The sequence below is a fragment of the Oxyura jamaicensis genome, chromosome 6, assembly GCF_011077185.1.
Source record: "Oxyura jamaicensis isolate SHBP4307 breed ruddy duck chromosome 6, BPBGC_Ojam_1.0, whole genome shotgun sequence".
NCBI classification, from domain to species: domain Eukaryota; kingdom Metazoa; phylum Chordata; class Aves; order Anseriformes; family Anatidae; genus Oxyura; species Oxyura jamaicensis.
Genome location: NC_048898.1, coordinates 23,525,662 through 23,545,840, shown reverse-complemented (window position 1 = coordinate 23,545,840; position 20,179 = coordinate 23,525,662). Strand labels below are relative to the sequence as shown.

Here is a 20,179-nt window from a genome sequence, read left to right as displayed (position 1 = left end):
TTGCCCATCCACATAATTAGAAAAGACATTTTCTTAATTTCTTGGCTCTGTTTCTGGGTTTTAGTTATACATAGTCCTTAACTTCTCAAAATACGACCTGCGTTTAGATACACAGGTTAGGTTTTGTGTATACAGAAGGTAAATCACCCTGCTTCGGTAAGCAAAAACCCAAGGGGTGCTGCATCTGGTGTGAAACCCCTCTGAGTACACTGTTTGTCCTGGCACTGCACATCTGCCAGCTTTCTTTGGAGCTGGTTGGTGTTTGAATGGGTTACCTGAAAGGTAAGACCAAAGATTGGACGTGAAACTTTGCATTAGCATTTCATATCGCTGAGCTTTTTCCTCTGAGGCATCAACTGTAACCCACTTTAAGGCTAGAGGGCACTATGTTGCTGAGAGATGCTGATTTGCAGTTGTGAAGCTGAAGCTCTGATCCGCTGTGCAACTAAACATCTTGTGCCCCATTCATAGGGGTGGAAGCTCCAGGTCTCGTCCTCTCAGCTTGCCAGCTGGACCTGGGCGCTCAGGCTATTATTCATTCACCGCTTCCGGGCGGGAGAGACTACTACTGCTTTTGGAAGTTGTCACTGAGTTGTGGCTGACACCACTGCAGGCTGTTATCTCACCTGAAAGGTGGCTGCGATTTGGCAAAAGAGGCTCTGGAGCCTCTGTAGAGAAGTATGTCTGCCAAGCAGCAAGTTATGCAAAGGACCTGGGAACAATAGCTTCCTGATCACCAAGAGAAATTGAAGTTAATTTCTTATTTGTTGGAAAATAAGAGAATGGGGATTTAAATCCTGTATTGTCAGGTGTGAAACAAAATATTTCTCTTGTTCTCCTGCAGAAAAGCTTAGGTGTTTCCTCAATGATTATTGTTACTGTGTTTTACCAACAGTAACCCGAGCTGCTACAAGCAGCTTTCCACAGGGCTTCTAGTGAGAAACCTATTTCTCCCCCTTCCCTCCACTCTCCATACGCTGATTCTAATATTGTCTTCTGCACAACAGTTCCATATCCCTGTGTGTCTAGTTCTTGGCCAAAAAATGGCAAACTAAACGGTTTGTTGTGTGAATGGTGTTGTGTCTGCCTTTTGTCCAACTGACTGACTGGCTGAACAGTGTTCAGCACAATGGATTTTGGTTCACAAACAAGCATTGGCATAATTCAATTAAAAATGATCTATGTCCTTGTGAATCTCTTTCTTTTAGATGAGTGAATTTAACCCGTGGGTCCAGAAGTCTTGGCTGCTTCTTTGTTTCCTAGATTACTGCAGATGTATGTGCTGCAGCTTTCATCTGGCTCTGGCTGAGTAATTCACTCAGGGTGAACCAACGCTGTCAAAGAATTTAACTCCTTGGATCTGATCCACTGGCTGCTAGTTTCTGCCCTCTTTTACACCGCAATGCAACTATTTTCTTCCACGATGAACATAAAGGTGGCTTGGGATTTAGTTCCTTCCGTTGCCCGTGTATACTTTGGACAGTGCGAAGCTCGGTGTGTTCTGCCGTATATTGGCTCTGTAATACCATACAGCCCTTAAGGCCACGCGACACTTCGTGGCATCAGATTAATGATGTTTTTCTCTAGAGGATGGTGATGTGGGTATTTGAGGTGGTGTGACCTGAGCCCCTTTCCTTTTTAATTGCGATCTTTCGGGGCCATGGTGGAGTCTGGAGAGATGGAGGCAGATCTTAGGCAGTGTAGGCACGTGGAGAGGGCTAAATGTGAGTAGCACGTAATCGCCTGCACTGCTTGGCCTAGATGCCAAGGATCATTCTCTGGAGCAGATGTCTTTGATGATACGAGCATAGCTTTTGTGGCCTTGACTCAAGAAAGTAAAAGTAAGAAGATGGCTTTGCATATCATCTGCTGTGAGCCCTGTGCGTGACACTTCAAAAGAGATTAATACCTCACTGGAAGACTTGTAGGGCTCTGCGCATGGGTAGAGACGCAAATCCTAGATCCAGTGCTGTTTGATAGGAACCCAGGCAGCTGTCCTCCCTAGGGGACCACAGCTAGGGAAGGGGTCTGCAGTGCCTCCCTCTGCATCCCGCTTGGCTTGCCTGGACAGCAGCATGTGGAAGGATAAACAGGAGGCTGGACTAGTAGCCACATACCTCTTGTATGGTGTGTTGCTAATATAAGCTACTACTGTTCCTACAACTTCTGATTTTCTGAATTTATTTCCTATTCTTTCTCCATACAGGTGGTCTTTTTAAAATTAATTTGCACTTGATGATACTGTGAAAATGCTAAATCTCATTGCTTTCTCCCTTTTTTCTAAAAAACAAGAACAATGTCAGGAAGGTCAAGTCTGGGTTTGATGCAAAGACCCTTGGCACAATGGGGGTTGTGCTTTGGCTGAGCAATGCTGTGATGAAGCTGGGTGAATTAGGACACTTCTTTTAATGGTTAATGGTGTCAGTTAATCATTCTAAAGCAAAAAAACTGGTAACAAAATCCAAATCCCTTTTCTACCCTCTCCTAAATTTTAAATGCTCCTAAAGTCTCTCTCTCAGTTGCATGGAAATTTGGTCAGTTTTGGGGTTGCTTCTCTCACTTTTAATCTAAAAGTGTGATTGTGTGAATTAACGATCCCAAACCAGAAATGGTTTCTCTATTTAAAAAGACCCACTGTTGATGCTTGCCTCCCTTAACCCTTCCTAGAGGGGCTTAAACAAGCCAGGCTCCCCTCCCCTCTCTGCTTCCAGGCTATTTTCAGACAGATAGCTTAGTTACCGCCTGTCTGCCTCCTTTAGGAGCCCTGCAGGGTGCCTCTGCCTACCAGATGTGCTTGATCCTGCACTCAGGAAGGTGAGGAGGGGTTAGCACCTTCACCTGTTCCCAGCTTCACGGCAAGCTGGGTAATGGCAAACATTCATTAGAAGCCAAATTAACAGGCTCCTCCCCAGCCCTTCCTGACCACTTGCTTTTCCACAAAGGGCTGATTAGTGATGTGCATTATCTCAGCAGACATTTATATGCCTGAGGTCATTTCTGAGGTCTCTAAGTGTGCCTGTGTTATTCTGAGGGTAGGGATATGCACATCAGTAGATTTCCTCTTCCAGCACTGCTCTGCTCCTCTTGTAGTGGGGCTTTGTGTGGTTTCAGCTTTGTTTAGCACAGAGGGAAAGTAAAATGTTCTTGCTTTAGAATTGGCTTCTCCATCTCTTTCCAGTCAAATGAGCGAGGTGCATTGCTGATTTTAGTCATAAGGTGCCTGCATACTGTCCCAGACCTTTTGCACGGTAATCTTTTCCTAATGCCACCTCTGAATGACTTGTGATGGACTCTTCATAGGAGGCTCTCTGCCACATGAGTGTAGTCATGGGTTTAGTGGCAAGGGTATTTGTTGGTTCTTCACAGCACCGTGGCAGAAGGAGTTGAATTTCCCCCTACAGGGGTCATCCAGTGCAGCCCTGATTCTTGTTCTCGGAGTGTCAGTAGCTCAGAGTAAGAAGATGAACTCAGCCTGGCTTTTTTTTTTTAATTATTATTATTTTTACTCTTTTAATTAGCAGAGCTAGAGATTGTGAGCCACATCTCTTCCAGTGTGAGGTGAGCTGGACATGAGGATATGATGCGCCTGGAGCTGGCGTCCTGCAGGTGGACGCTGTGAGGGACTTGATGTGAAGCAAAAGGAGATGTTACATGAGCAGATGGATTACCTATTTAGGACTTCTGTTCCATTTTCTGCCCTCTCCTTTTCCCCCCAACAGGAAGCTGTCTGTGGCTTTCTTTCAAGGGCCCACGATCCAGCTTGACTCACTGGTCTGAATTATTATTATTATTACTATTATCTTTGCTTGGGGTGCTGGGAGGAAGCCAGAAAATTAGTAGGCTTCTCTGTGACTTCATCATTCCTCAGAACTGAACTTCTGAGTACTGGCAAGGGTTATGTCAAAAATGGCTGTGATCCCTGTGCCTGGAGCAAAGGAGAGCTCAGGAGAAGGCCAGCCAGGTAGAATTCCCTCTCCCTTGCTCTGCCTTTCTCTGTATCAGGACCACCACCCTGCTGGGGCAGACCTGTGTCTTTCAAGGATGACTTCCACTGCTCTGCCTGTTTGAAGTGTAAATCTTACACTGTTTTTAGGTCTGGTAGGATGATGGGAAGATAAAAAGTCAGTATTTCTAAAACAGATCTGGAAGCTGTGGCTAGACAGCTCTCTGCAGGTTAGTTCAACTCTTTGTCCCTGCTCCCTAATGGCTGAAGTAGCAAGAGGGAGAGATCAATCCTCTCTAGTCCAAAGCTGCCTGCACCCACAAGTGCTCAGAGTACTGCTCACTTCCTTAGCACTGTAACCAGTTGTTGGTGGAAGTGTTGCTCATGGAAGCAAAATTATTCTCTAACATCAGATGTTGCATCCTGTTGCTTTTTATTATCATTATTATTATTCATGCACCACTGTTTTATAATGCCGGTGTGACATCCATTTTTTTTCTGTTCAGTGCCACGGAAGATTGACTTTCTGCCCTCTCTCAGCACCCTCTTGCTCTCCCAGTGTCATATCTGGAAGTGAATCTGCCTTTGAGGCCTTTTCTATGTTACCTTACCTTAGGAAGCACCCAAGAGATGCACAGCCCTTTGAGTTTGTTCAAGGCATACTTGCAAAGCAGCTGAGATACTTTAGGCATCTACCTGCTTTTCATCATGCCCTGTCTGGCAGTTATTACCTCTAAAACTGAAAGCTTCCTCAGAAGGCAGCGGGGTGACCCACCAGGTTAAGGAGTGCTCACAGGCCTTCCCTCCACTGGAGCTGTGGGTGGGTAACGCTAAGCCAAGAGGCAGGGATATCTAAATTCACCAGTTTGCCAAGTGAATGGCTGCCCCCAGCCTTAGAAGTAGATTAAAACCAATAGAAACACGAGGTAGTTGTCCTGGTTTGTCGTGCATAGGACAGGATGAGATACTGCAGGAGGCTCTGAGCCCCAGCAGGCCGTCTGCGTTGCCTCTCCTGGAGTTAGGCCTGTGGCGCGTCGGGAGGGCGGCCAAAAGGAAAGTCACTGGAAAGCTTTTAGCAAGCCTGTGAGCTGGGGGTAACGGCTCCAAAAGCCTCCGAGTTCCATTTTAAAAGTGACTGGGATGCCCCTGCTGACTATAACCGGGACTTGGTTACCAGGGCAGTGTAGGCCTAAGGGACAGCAGAAACACTTTCAGCCGCTGCGAGCTGCAGGGTGGCCTCTGTGGCTTCTGGAGAGCCCCGAGTATGTGGGTGGGTGGACGGGTGCCAGGGCCCACTTGTGCAACACAACTTTCAGGGTTTGCTGGTCAGAATTACTCCAGTTTGGCAGCTTTGAGCTAGAAGGGAGAGGAATTGAGGGACTGAAATCGTGCCCTTCTCCCAGAGGAGGAGACTGAAGAGAGAAATGAGCAGACATCCGAAGGAAGCAAATGATGAAATAGGGAATGGAGCCAAGGCTTCCTGCATCCCACAGCAGCCTGTCTGTGGTCCTGTGCACTGATCCTGCCCTGTTCATGAGCATCTCAATGCACTGCCCTCCTCCCGTCCCTGCCAGGTAGGGTGTGTGCTGGTATTGGGCTCATTTGGGAAGATGTGGCAAAGAGAAGTTAGGTGATGGGGCCCACAGCCACCCATAAAGCGTGTGGAAGCGTTTTCTATTTTTTTCTTTGGCTGTTAAAGCAGTCTTGCACTTTATCTGATAAAAGTACACAGCCTGAAAAAATACCCTCATATTCTGCCATTGTCTTCCTCAAAAACCATTTCCCATTTTATGTGGATTAAACAGGAAGAGGGATTCAATGTGACCCTACCTGAGGCAGGAGGTGACGTACAAGCTCTCTAATTTAGTCAACTGGGAGGAAACAGCTGGACCTTCTAATGTGAGATGTTGTTTTTTTTATTTTCCTTTTTTATGTTGTGTCCTCTTAATTGGAGCCTGCTCGCACAAAGGGAATTGGTTCCCAGATACCACGGAAAAGAGCAGAATTATTAGAGGGGGCTGGCAGCGCCGTACCTGGCTTGGCATTGTGAAGCTGAATGCTTTCTTGTAGCTCCAAGTGGCACCTTCTGGCCTGGAGCATGCTTTATAAATATTGCATGAAAAAGGCAGAGAGCTACACAGTAGCATACTGTTTGAAATTGGAGGTGTCTGCTGCTTAATCAGGTTGAGTCGAGACCAAAATATAGGCATGTCAACGGAAAAAACTCCCAGTAGCTTCCCTGGGCTTTGGCTCACACCTTTTTAGAGAGGCTTTATTGAACATTTTACTCAGAAGTCAGTAAATACCATGTGTTTTTTTAATTATTTTTATTTGCTTGGTTTTTAAGCATAATGCATCTCCTTTTCTCTTGACTATAAAAGCATAAACGGCTCTCCAGGATCTTTGATACTCTCTTCTGGGTGGGGGCATCATCACTTTTTGGGGGAGTGGGAAGGGGAAAGGCAAAAGAAAACAGGGTGGATTTCTTTACCTGAAAGGATTCTGAAGAGGAACGTCTCAACCTAATTAGAACCTTCCCCCTGCTTACTTTTCCTTTGTACTGCCTTCCCTTTGAATAATAACAACCCAGTCAGTCTTTCCGAGTCACATTCAGTAATGTGGTGTACTTACTGTATGTATTTATATTTTTTTTGAATGTATAAAAGCCTTTAGTACAAAGCAGGGATAGTTTTGTTCTAAGAAGCATGCAGTCAAACCTGAATGTTTGTCTTGACTCTTGATTAAGCAGTGGACACTGAATTGCAAAGGTGAAGAAGGATAACATAAGGAAGGATAATGTAATAAGACATCAAATTACTCCGGAGTGAAGGCAGAGCAGAAAGATCCTGTTCATTGTAATACCTGTAAGTGCCTGAATGTGGTGGTGTTACCTGGTGCTGTCATGCGTGGAATGACCTTTGTGACACTTGTAAAATGTTCTTCTCTTGGTTTTATTTAGCTGCTGATTTTTGCCAAGCTATTCCATGTTCCAGCTGTTTGGAGAGTGTGTGGCTAACCAACCAACTGCCAGACTGGGAACTTTCTACTTGTGTGGGCAGAACATACATCCCCAAATCTGTGCCTTCGTCACAACTTCACATACTGCTCAGCGTGTTCTTAGCTTCATAAAGCTTCAGCGTGTTCTTAGTGGTCTCAGTAGTCACTGACAGCGAGCAGAGGGTCAGGGCGTACCGTGGTTTCCCAATAAGGCTGTAATGCTGCGTAGTCATATTTGTTATCATCATGAACTTCTTCAGTTTGTGGTGGCTGACTCGTTGGATGGAACAAAATGTTGACAGACTTTAAGTGTCCATAAATGTGTGTACAGTCCTGGATATACTGTGTTTGAAACGTAACTAGCAATAACTATGTTTTGAAATGTTGCTCTTATGGTTTCTCTGACCAGTGGGCTGTGTTTTATTTTTCCTGTAAACCACACCAGCCAAACGCAGTGATGCACTGGGCTCCTAGGCTCTCAGCACTCAGTAGAACATTTTTATAGGCTTGATACTAGCTTGTATGTAAGAAAAACATCCAGGCTTACATTCATCAGGAGAAACGTGTAAAACCAGTGTTAACCATAGCTCCTGTGTAAGCAGGAGCTCCACGCTGCTGTTCTGTTCTGTCTCCTTTACAGAAGTCCTCCACAGCTGCTCCTGAAATACTGGAAGCATGCCTACAAATCAAGCCTTCCTGGATGATTTATCAACTTCATGCATTAAAGTTTGCAACTAACACCCAATGTGGTACAGACAAGACACCTTGCAGTGTTGTAGGAGAGCTCGCTGGTCTTTAGCCGTGTTGTGCCTTGGGCTGTTTGTTTAACCTCTGCATCTCAGCGTGCTCTGCTGCAAGGCAGATAGGATTTACCTTTTGAAAAGCGTGAGGATGGATGTGGTACCTAGGGGCTGACTGATCACCTCTCCCAGCCGTTCCACCCCTTGGAGCGGTGGCTGCACACTGGCAGGGTCGTGTTGCTGTGCGGAAAAGGGGTCAGACCGCTGCTTCCCTACCAGCGCTTGGCAGGCATGGTAATGAATGGGCTGATACAAAAGCCACGTTCCTCTCTGAGGAAATGCACATTGAGGATGCCGGGCATGCTTCTTGGCTGTCAGCCTGTTCCTCTAGGGCATTCCCTCGTCTTGCAATCCCAGGGTCTGTGGAAGTATTTGGAGTGATGTGAGGAGGATGGTCTTTCTGGGGAGCTGGCTTGGCAGGAGACAGGGAGACGCTGTCTGCAGTGTCTGTATTCCCTGTCAGTGAAGCTCAGCAGCCCAGGTGAAGTCCTCTGGGCAGGCACCCCTTGCAGCAGAGAGCACCTGAATTACCATTTTCCCTACTCCACGAAGATAAGAATTTCTAACTGCTTCCTCAACATGAGATTTTCCATCTCCTTAGCTCAAGCTGTTCTATTATTGCTTATAACTTCACCTACCTATATGGTCATGATGGGCTGTTCCAGTGGATGGACATGTAGAGCTCTGTCACCTCAAACAAAATACTCTGAGAAACAATTTTGTTATCTTCCATTCCCCTGCCCTGCGAGTACTTTGTTGCACTGCCGCTGAGCTCAGCGCGTTTCCTTGGCCTGGAAGTTTGGCACTCTGACACCTGCTTCCTCTTGAGCAGGGGAACAGCTCTTCGTGGGATGGATGCTGCGAGAGCCAGCGGAGCTCCCAGCCTCCAGCAGGAGCAGGGCAGCTGGCACAGCCCCTGCTACCGCCTCAGTTTGGAGGCCTGCAGTTTCCCAGGGCTGTCACTCCAGCAACTTTCACCGGCATTAAAATCACTTAGAATTTAAAAACAAACAAGGATATGTGAAGTATTTTCCTGGAAGAAAGCCACAGAGAGCCGATTAAGTGCATCTCCCTCCCTCCCTTCTCCCGAGCGTGTCACAGGAGGAAAGCCTGGAGTTCAGCGTTTTCCTAAGTGGGATTAAAACAAGCTCTGGGTCTGGTTTGTGGGATAGTAAAGGCAGGAGTAGCAGGGAAACTGTGCGTGTATGTGTGTGTATATATGTATGTATTTGTGTGTGTATGTATGTGTGTATATATATCTCGGGCAAAACTATCAGAATCCCTGAACCAACATTGAACATCGGTACTAATATGTCTCTTTATTAATGAAAGGGCTGCTTGTTTTCTTTTACTAATGGGAGATCAGAGCCATTTTCTGAAGTAGAGAAGAATAAGAAGTGAATATTACCAGAGGAACATGCATGCTGCTTTTCCACATACTGAAAGGTAGCAATCCTGTATCTTCGGTATTGTACAAACCCCGGACAATCTTTATAAGTTCTTTCCTTTCCCCAAATCCAAATATATTTTCCCCTAATGCTTTGGCAGGTGATCTTTTATAAAGACAACGCAGGTTGTTTTGCTCATATGTAGAGCAGTAACCAGCCTCTAACATACTCTCACGTGAGGCATATGGAGGAGTCTCATCTCTCAGCTGTTACTGCTCTAGAAGAAATTTTCTGTTTAATCTTTTGCTGCTGTCTCTGTGATTGTAACAGTCTGTGTCAAAACTCAGGGCTGTTTAGGGGAAGCAGCTTTCCACCTGCTTCTGTGCTGGGCAGCTGGAGCTTGCATTTCATCCTTGAACGTAGACATCCCTGATTTGTAAAGGGAGGTAAGTATCAATAGTTTTTAACTGAAAATATTTTAAGTGAATTTGTCCTGGGTCACAACCCTTGGAGGATGCAGTACCCATGTTCAGGGAAAAAAAGTCAATCATTGTGTCTTTAAACGTCTTGCTCTTCTCTTTGCCTGAGGATCAGTGGCTTTTTGTATGGCACTGGCAATTTGCTAGTGGCACTGCAGAGCGATGTGGCATGCGAGAGGTGCTTCCCTCTCACATGAAGCCTCTTTTTTTTTTTTTTTTTTCTCGAAGAACTTGAGATTCCAGCTCAAGTGAGCAGGATCAGAGGTTGTACTCCTGGGGATGGGAGCAGGGCACTGCCACTTGGAGCGGTGGCCTCACTGCTGAAGGTGTCAGCCAGATTGCTTGTCTGGGGCAGCCCTGGGGGTGGTTTCTACTGGTCTGCCCAGCTGTGGGTAACACTGTGCATCTGCGTGCCCTGGTGTTGGTCACGATAAGCATTGGGATTACTGGTTTACGTAATTCTTCTCTTCTTTTGTTGGGGAAGTGTGCAGTTGTTTGGTAGGAACTGGGGTTTTGATGTGAGGTTTTGTGTGCGTGTGTTGTGCTTCTGTTTTAACGTTTGCATGGCTCTGTCTTTGTGCAAGAAGAGGGCATGGCCAGAGAAATGGGATAGAAAACAGATGTTTGCAGTGGATCTCTAGGTCCTGCTGGAGCTGATGCCAGAGTCCTGGACAGACCCTAAGAATACTCTTTTACTTTATTTTTTTCCTCCTTCTTCCAAGAAGGACCAATCTTGCCATGGTGTTGTTTCCTTTTATCTTAACTCTGGAGTTCTGGGTGACCTTCTGGTACAGTAGAACTGGACTGAAGAGCATCTCGTGAGCAAGCATTGAAAGCTTCCACTGTGTTTGAGGGTCTGTAGAAGGACAGAATATAGCATTGATGGGCTTCCAACAGCCTTTGCACCTGAACAAAGGTGGCTCCAAGCTTTCCCCGTGTGTTAAGGGCTTTATAGGGCTCTGCCCACTGAGTTGTCGTATGATGATGCTAAGCCATCAGGGCTCTAACTCATCTGGTGAGTAGAGTGTGATCGCTTGTCTCCAGGCCCTGGCATCTGTGGGAGTTTGAGTGTCTTTGGGTTTGATCTTGGTGAGGAGCTGAAACTTCTTGGCTTTTGTCTTGCTGCATGCGTAAGAGGTGTTGGCTGGGTTATGATGAAGATTTTGACTCAGACCAAGTGAAGGATGCAACTGGCCATGTGATTTGGGTCACAGGGGACTTGAAAACATCCTAAGGAGTGAAATGAAGAAATGATGCCCACTGCTTCCGTTCACAGAAGGGCAGAGATGATAGTTAGTTCTAACTCAGGACTGACAGTCCAAGCGTGATCGAATGTGTCATTCTTCTGCCAGCACCCTCTCCTGCTTGGTCCTTTATCAATCTTTTGCATCTGGTTAATGTGAGCAGTAGCAAATTTGAGTCAAAGCTCTATTGCTGAAAGGCCAACACATGGTTTTTGCTGCATGTTGTGATAGGAAGGGTTAAACGAGTGGTGATGTTGGCTGATGGCTTGCTTTCGGCAGTAATGCGGCAGTGAGTGCTGAGGTGACATGGGAACGCTCTTCAGCTGACGTCCTTGCGAGCCTCTCAGTGACATCAAACTCCTGGACCTTTTCCAGGCGAGTTTGGCCTTGCCCCAGTGACAATAGATGTTAATCTGTTGGCTTGTCAGAAAACCGTGTTAGTGGTTTTTTCACAGACCTATTTCCAACCCTCAGATTTCCCTGCTAGTAAACACAGCATTATGTCATTGTTGTACCAGAAGCCAAGCACCAAAGCCAACTTCACAGTGCTGTCGTCAGCGAATGTCCATTCACTTTGGGTCGTTAGCCGAGTTCCCAGGCTCTTTCTTCCCACTGTTGGCTGTGTTCTGGTCCCTGTGCCCATCAAAAGCCCACAGGAGCTTTGTGGGAAATGTGTAGGGCCTAGAAGTTGCGGCTAACACTTTCAGGCCTATTTGTCTGAGATGGGGCTCCTGTATCTGTTTAGCAGATGCCTGTTTGTAAAGCTTCGTTTTCCAGTCACTTTAGCCGTAACAAATTCTTAAATTCATGACTTTCCTCATGCAAGACAAGCTGAGGGGTTTTGCAGCCTTAGTGATAAAATAATAGCCAAGTCATAGCCAGTGGCAATCCTTCTTCTCATGGTAGCTCCCGTTTGTTTCAAACACAATAGCCGAGTTCCTGTTAAATAAAGTGGTTGTCAAATTGCTAACGTTATAAATTAACTTCCTTAGTTTTCAGAAACAACACTCACCAGAGATGAAATAAAGCCATTCATACCATTCTTGTAACTGTTGTTCCTTGTTTTGCTTCTAGACTTATTTCATCTGTCTCTGCAAAGGATTTGAAAGTAAAGATTTATAAAGTTACCTTCAGTGGCTGGGAGCTAATCTGCTTAAACCAAACAAGTCTTCCATCTCTAGCTCTAGTTTGTTTTTCTGAGGTTGGCAGTGGTCCAGTCCTTCTCATAGTAAGATCTGTCCGAAATGATATCCTGAATCAGCTGAAGTACTCTAGAAGCAGAGGAAAGGGAGAGAAAGAGATGCTTGTTTGTATGCAGATCCTAGGTTTTTGTGGTACAGGGACAAACAGATGATGGAGAGAAACAGGTTCGGCCTCTCGGCAATGGTGCAGGAATTAGGGCATTCTTGGGTAGGAGGTGGGATTAAATTAAATGTGTGTTGTTTTTTTTTTTTTTTTTTTTTTTTCCACACTGTGTAATTAAAAGCTGTGGAGCACCTTGCTGAAAGTTGATATGAAGGCTGAAAGTACACGTTCCCAAATTTCTGGGGACAGGGCTGACACCTATTAAACCCGAGCTACGCTGAGATGTGTGGTTGGGTAAGAAAGCCGGTAATCTGCTGACTGCTGAAGGCTAAGTTAGCACAGTGTCCTCTCTTTAGCACTTATGCAGTTAGCAACTAGCTTCATTGAAAACAGGGTGTTGAGCTTACATTCAACTTCACTTTGGCCAAGCCTGGGTCTTCTGCTGTTTTCCTGGAGGTCACTCAGCTGTATGGCACCAGCTCGATCTTCTGAGGCTCACTGCATGTTGCTAATGTTAGTGAAAGCTGTTGAGCCGTGGCCAGCTGAAGTTAGGAAGAGCCGTGCATGCATTAAGGAAGTGAGCCTCTCGTCATCGCTCGCAGCTCCCTCCTGTGCTTCGCATGCTTTTCTGTGGATCCCATTGTGCTTTTCTGGGCTGGTGTCACTCATCTGGGCCTTGACAGATCAGTTTCTGCTTTCCAGCCCTGGGTCAAGTGGCAATTTATTTCTGTAGAGGTATCGCGTCTGGTATTACTATTAATATATATACGGACTTTGAACTTATCTACTGCCTTTCATCAGAGCGTCCCCAAACACTCGATGCATCGGCATCTCTTTGCAAGGTAGGCAGAAGAGGCACGGAGAGCAGTGTGCGCACAGTAACAGATCTTCTGGCAGAAGTCCCTTTTCAGAGCCCTCCTAAGATTGGTGGATAATTTGGGCTGATGGAAGAAGTTTTCTTTTATGGCTAAAAGTGCTGTGAAGTGGGTCATGGGACTGCAGAACATGGACCTCGGACAGACCTAGCCCATGCAGGAATGTGAGCGTGTTGCATTCCTGCATATGACCCTTCAAGGTGGCTGGGTTGGCTTGACTCAAAACCTCAGTTCCAGTGTAGAAGCTTTTTATTCATGACCACCCTGATTCCTGTATTGTATTTTTGCATAAACAGGTCACTTCTAGTTTGCTTTGACCTCCTGTCCTACTTCTCTATTTTGTAGAGTGACCAATCCCTTCTGGGCCTTCGTTCTGCTGAGCTGCTCTAACACCCTCCTGTAGAGGAGGCCACTCTCAAAGGCAAACAGACTTCCCTGCCCCACACTTCTCAGCCGTAGCAGGCTGAATACAAGTGAACTGTTGAGCTCGGGCATGGATTAACAGTTCAGTCTGGGCAACTTCAAGCATGTGGAGGGAGAATTTGCACTGCGGACACGGCCTCGCCTGTGCTGGCGGCAGCCAGATGCAGCCCCTAGAAGAGGTTGACCTCAAGGGGTGGTTTGCCGGCTGTAGGCAGATGTGATGTGGAGGAGACGGGCTCTCAGGACTGTCCTGGCCCTGAGCTGTGCGTTGGGTCAGCATGGAGGAGGATAATTGTTGGGGAGCACCTTCCCTCATGGTTTCATTTTCTTCCCTTCAGGGAATCTTGGAGAAACTAGTTCCAAAGCCTTCCAAGTGACACTCCACTTGCAAAAGCAGCGAAGAGAGAACACGGCTGATTATGTTCCCACGTTAGCTTTAATGAGGGTAATCTTAAGCAGATGGCGTCTATTTAATGTTCTGAAAACACAGATCAAGTGGTTTTCAGTGAGCCTCGGGAGCGGAGCAGGCGAGATGAAGGGCGTTGGGGCAGCAGCTCGCCCGGTGAGGCGCTCGGCAGAGCTGGCGGAGCCCTTGGGTGAGTCCTGGCGTTTGGGCACCCTCTGCTCCCAGCAGGACGTGTCCCCAGGGTGTCCCGCTGGGGTGAGAGGCGAGGTGGCCTGTGGTTTCTGCCTGAGCTTCACCAGCAGTAAATAATTCCAGATTGACGCTGTGGAAGCGTGCTGCTTTTGTGAAGGGAGGACAAGGCGGGAGCCAAACACAACAAGAGCTTCTCGGTGCTTGGGGAAGAGAGCCAGGGTCACGTTTGGAGCTTGTAGCGTTGGCAGGCGCGGGGATGACGTGCCGTGTCACTGGTGTACTGGCAGAGATAACTGGGCCGATTATCAGCAAGCTGCTCCCTAGGTTGTTTGGGGATGCTGATGATCTGAAACTGATGCTGGGATGTTTCAGATGAATGCGCTCTCTTTTCAGCTTCCATATCTGCTCTTTTTGAATGTTTTTGGCATTTGTCACTGGGGTAAGGGAGAGGCCACAGCAACCCCTGGGACGTCAGTCCCATCGAGGCCAAATTTTGCAGTTACAGATCTGCTGCCATTAAAATCAGCATCGCTTGCCGTTGTCCCCTTGACAAAGCTGGGTGCTGACTGTACTCCAGCAAAGCTGTATCGAGTTGTCCTCTCCCAGAGCTGCCCTTGGCCCTGGCCAGCCTTCTTGCTGGCTGGCTTCTCCATCTTCCTTTGCTGGGGAATGTTCCCAGGACCTGACATGAGCATTTTGCAGTGTCCTCACTGTTACACTCAGTGCTGGTTTTTACACATTTTTTGTTACCATCCAATTTCTTATCAGTGAAATAAGGCAGCTTTATGATGGCTGCAACTTGTTTTCATCAAAGCCATCTGAGAGACTCAAGTATTCTTCAATTGTTTAACTCTGTCAAAGACGCTGAGGCTCATTTCTTTGGGGGAACCCAGAGGGGAACACCATGCCTTATATTTTAAGGCATTAGGTTTTACACTAAGACTTGCAGCCTGTTTCAAAAGCATTGGTAAAACTAACAACTGGCAGTAATTTTGTCTTTATTGGGCTTAAGTTCACTGTTCTGTTGATCAAAAATGAGCAGAGACCACTTGCTAAAATTATATTTGGTATCTTCGGTGCATTTGTGCTTTTCCACAAGCGACAATGAAACTGGAGAGAGAGATTTGTGCTGGGATAGTGATAATTGCTTGGTGGCAGCTTCTTTGTGAAGCTTCGCTATAAAAGATACCAATGGGGAGAGGCTGAAAAATGTGTGGTGGGGGACTGGGGCTGGCTGCCAGCGAGCACGCGGGGATGCTGCTAACTGCTTTGCCAACGTTTGCGAAGGCCTCTTGCACAGCTGGTTAAACCTCAGGGCAGCTCTGCAAGGAAAGTGCTCCAGATCTGTCTGAAGGTTTTTTGTCTGCAAGATGGGAGACCTGGCCTGACTTGTCTGTTGTCACTGAGCAGGTAGGGGGGAATTTAAGGAACAATGGCCCTGAGAGAAGGGGTTTGGAGCTGGGGGGTGGTAGAATTTGGGAAGTCTGTCCAAGACTATTTTTGCAGGAGGTGCTGAGTGCAATCATGTTGGAAACCCAACTGATCCTGGGAGTCCTTGAGCTGCCCACCCCCAAATCCCTTCCGCTCATCTAGGCCAGGATCTGGTGACCCCGTTGTCCATCCCCACTCAACCTGCTGAGGCCGAGGATGACCCTTCAGCTCTTGCTTAGCTTACTGTTGAACACGGTAAGGAGCAGCTCACCCTAGCTGCTAGCCTGAGGGGCCGGAGATGGAGCTCCCAGCTGAGCAGGCAGGAGGCACGAAACGTTACCTCCTGGGCCAGCACGCAGCGGGACCTGGCAGTGTAAAACGAGCCTCCTGGTATCAGATGCAGTTCCAAGCACGAAGGTCAAGCAGCTGATGCCCCTCCAGCCACCCCAGGGATGTTGTGCCCACAAAGGCATGGAAACAAAGCAGAAAGCTGGAAGGCAGGACAGGGTTCGTGATAACATGCTTGAGGTACTGGGCCCATTTCCTGAGGCCGTGTTACCTCCTTGGCAGATGGAGATTAGCAGGAGGAGTTGGAGGGGTTGCCAACAGCTGTCATTTATTTTTAGAAAACGAGAGGCTAATGTTCAGCAGTGTAATTCCAACTGTAAAATACTTAGTGGGCTTGTTGTTACTGTACTACTAAAAAAAATAGCATATTCAAAGGGGGGTTAAAATTAAGACCATTCATTGCAAAACTGTTCCCTCTGCAGCCTTTTCTTCCAGGTGGTTTTTCAGTAATCGGTTAGTTCTCTTGCACTGGGAGCGTGCAACTGAGGGGAAAAACCAATCGACCTCTGCCAATGAACTCTGCTGCATCTGGATCCCTGCTCGTGTCCGTAGGGCTTTGCTGGGCAGAGGCATCGAGGTTCCTCGTGCTTGAGCAGTGAGCTGTGGTAGCAAGTAGCAAGCCTTGCACAATTACTTTTATGTACAAATTGGCTTTATGCACAATTCCCGTGGATTAACTAATACGTGTAGTAACGTTAATCATAGCGCTTTAGTAACGTGTCTGCTCAGCCCGTTGCGTGGTTTAGTAAGCAGTCGGAAATGGCTTCGGGGAGCGGGGGCTTTTGGTTTTGTCTCCCAAGTGTGGTTTAGGGTTTGGAAACATGAAATGATTCATCTGGTGAGCTGAGGGTGAAGCTGGGGTCTCTCTTGCAATTAATCACCGCTGCTTCACTGAGTTTCCTTGGGAACATCTCTTAATTTCTGCCCTGGTTTAATTGGTCTTCATAGAGAAACGTGCTAATAATGGTTCTGGCCATGGAGTGCTATGAGTTTGCCAGCAGAAGAGCGTGTTATCACAACTCGGGGTGCCTCCCTCTCTGAAATTACAACTCCTAATTTGACTTAATGTGTTTGTGTTTGTACAGTCTGTGGCTTTATAATCCTGTGTTTGTTGCTGTCTTCTTAGGCTGTACGAGCATTCCTTTGTGCTGGAAGAAGGTGGAACAGGATATAAATACTGTTATCATTAGTGCTGCTGAAAATCAGCCAACCTTCAGATGCGTGGTGTTTTTTTCTTTGTTTTATTTGGAGATAGGGTAGTATTCCAAAGGATGCCCTAAAACTCTTTCCACCTAGTGAAGTTTATCGTTAGCTTCTCACTAGAACTTTTCTGATAAATAAACATGATTTATTTTTGATCAGAATTGAGCTGCATGTTGAGCATTCCCCAGGTAGAACAAACTGATGCTGATAAAAATGACTGGGCTCTCGTGGCAAATGTTTCCAGCGTGGGGGAGAGACGTGTGTGTGCAGGGGACACGAAACTGAAGTTGCTGGAGCAACTGTTCCCCAAAGTCTCGCAGAAGCCAGCGGCTCGGTTTCACTGGGCTCTCAGCTGGCCCTGCAGCTGCGGCAGCTCCTTCGGCACATCCCAGCTCAGCTGTCAGGGACAGGACGGGGCACAGCAAAGCCCCGTGCTGCTTCTGCGTGCAAGAGGCAGAGGAGCTAAGCCAGGCTGCCCCAGTGACAAAATGCAGTTTATTTTTATTTTTAGAGGCTGGCTGGGTAGAGCTTTGCTCCATGCAGTGCTAAATTAGAGGAAGGAACTGCACCCAGGGGTGTGAGCATGTGTGTCCTCAGCTCCCCGCAAGGAGGACGACGGGTGGCAGTGGCCTTTGCTTCCCCCCCTTCCTCTGAGGGCAGGTGAGTGCTGCTTACAGCCAGGCTGTGCCTTCCCCTGCCTGTGCTAAGGCTGCTCCCAGCCTCTCTCTGCTCTTTGGAGCTCACTGGAGAAGGGATGAGTAGAGCATGGAGTCATCAGGGAAGGAACCTGGCTCTTGGGCTGCCCCTCATCTGGGTCCCGCTCTGCAGCATCCTGCTTGGGATGGCATGTTTTTTGGAAGATGAAAGCGGGCACGTTTTGGAAGCTGCTCAGCAGTGAGGCAAATAGCAGGGCAAGGAAGGTGATGTCAAATGGATGCGGGAAGGGTCCAAAATTATGCTAGGAGAGCTAGAGACAGCTACAGTCATAGCTGTCCCTGGGCTTGGCTAAAGCTTGCTAACAGAGCTCAGGGGGCTGGTGAACAGGGTGCAGGAGGGAGGATCTTGATCTGAGCCACAAGGCCATGTCTGCCCTGCCTCTGTAGGGCTGCAGTGCACATGTAGAGGGCTCCTCGCATTGATGCATCAAAGTGAGGGCTGTGAGGGACCCCCTTTGGGATTTGCAGGCACTGGGGGCTGGCTCCCAGAGCCAGTCGGGCTCCTGGTGGCACTGGTCCTCTTCCCTGCTCTCTCTTTGTCTTGGCGTCTCTCTGAGACTGTGGTTAGACAATTCAGGGAGCAAAAAAGTCCCCAATTATTTCCTTTTTTGGAAGAAAAGCTCTTCTGTTGGTTCTGGTAGCCTGAGGCTGTGGTCAGGGATGCTATCCTGTGCCTGGGGTAAGATGTCATCACTTCCAGCTACTCCTGGCCAGGGGTCACATCCTCCCACAGCTCCAACCCCTGGAGCCCTCCCTTCTCCCCAAACAACAGGGATTAACTAGAGCCTCTTTTCCTCATCCGGATCTTCGAGGGACAGCACACCTGGTCCTCCTGGCAGATGTGAGGTGGCAGCAACCGCTGGAGGGGAAGGGGCAGCGAGGAGCGACAGTGAGCTGCGGCCAGCTGCCTCCCACGTCTGCTCAGCTGCAGCCTGAGACCTCAAACGGGCAGCACTCACGGCTCCGACCCGCCGGGCTCCGTGACACACACGATGTTCAAAGCGCCTTCGCGTATAGGAAGTAGTTAACCACGGTGCTGTTCCCTGTTTCAGCAAATCTGACCAGTGTCTGCATCGTGAAGCATAAACGTCACGCACACAAGTATAACAACATCTGGTTTAAAGCGAAAAGGGTGAGGAAATGGGTGTTATGCTTAGAATAGAGCCTGCATCCTGGAGTCACTCCTCCGCAGCCAGGTTTTGTTTGGATAGATTGAATGTAACCTGCTGGATCGAGGCTCAGCTTGTGCGTGGAGAATTGGAGTAAAGGTTGTGTTTGCAATAGCCCTAGTCAAAAGCATTTTGGAGGCATTTTTCCTGTCTCTGAACGACCTATTTAGCAAGTTCTCCTCCAAGATTCACTACCCCTTTTTTTCTATTCTCATGTGCAGCCCAGTCGGGATATCCTGATTGACTTCGGGTTAGGCTCCGCAGTGATTTACACCGTTAGGATAATTGCATCACTGCCCGCCTCACATGAGGCCTGTTGATCAAGAAACAGCTCCAGACTGCAGACAGCTGAACGGAGTTGGCTTTCCAGCACTGATGGGCAGCTGCCTCTTGAGGAATTTGGTGCCACGTGCGGAGCTCTCTTGCTTTTTCTGTCCCCGTAGGCCAGTGCAGAGGAGCCACAGGTAGGTTTCTGCACATCACTGCGACTCGCCTGAAACTCCATGCTGTTATCTGCAGCTTCCAAAACTGCGTGCTTTCTCCAGATTTTTGGCTGTCTCCAGTGTCTGTGGAAAGCAGAATTTTGGATTTTGTGTGTTGTACAACATTGGATATGCTGTCAGCTATGCAAATGTTTAACATCATTTTCATATGGCCTAGAAATTTTAACTTTTAAAGCTGAAATGGGAAACAAGTCATCTTCCTTCTTGTGCCTTCAGGACAAGAAAGTTTTGGGTGCTTGTATCTGTCTTATTAGAAACCATTTGATACCACTTTAAAGGATGCTAAACACGTACACTGATTACATATTTATCATTCAGATATAAGTCTTGCACTGCCCCGCAGGCCTCTTCTCAAGTCAGCGTTAGCTTGAAAACACAATACAGAAAGCCCTATCAATGCGGCCTATCAGGATAACTAAATATTATGCATGGAGCAAAATATTTCCCTTTCATTATGAAAATAAGTGTTCTCTGCAGTGCTAAGCTTCAAGCATGTTGTTCAAAAGATGTGATCAAGACATCAAAGAGAGGAAAATTAAGATAGCGTGAACTGAACCAGCTGCCTCTCCTTTGGTAATTAAGAGACAATCTCATGCATTTGCCTGCTGAAATTGCAAACTTTCTTCCTTCCCCTGAGAGCGATGTTCTGAAGTAGGAGTCATTTTAACACTTTTTAAAAGAGCTGCTTAATTTTACAGTCATAACAAGGCTTAGCAAGAGGCAGCGGTGAGCCCGAGCACCGTGCCGTAACACAGCT

General features: G+C 47.4%; 1 protein-coding gene across 4 annotated transcripts in view; it reads left to right on the top strand.

Annotated features, from left to right (window-relative positions):
• SH3PXD2A (SH3 and PX domains 2A) overlaps positions 1-20,179 on the top strand; it is a 248,826-nt gene that overhangs the window by 543 nt on the left and 228,104 nt on the right. The window lies entirely within an intron of this gene.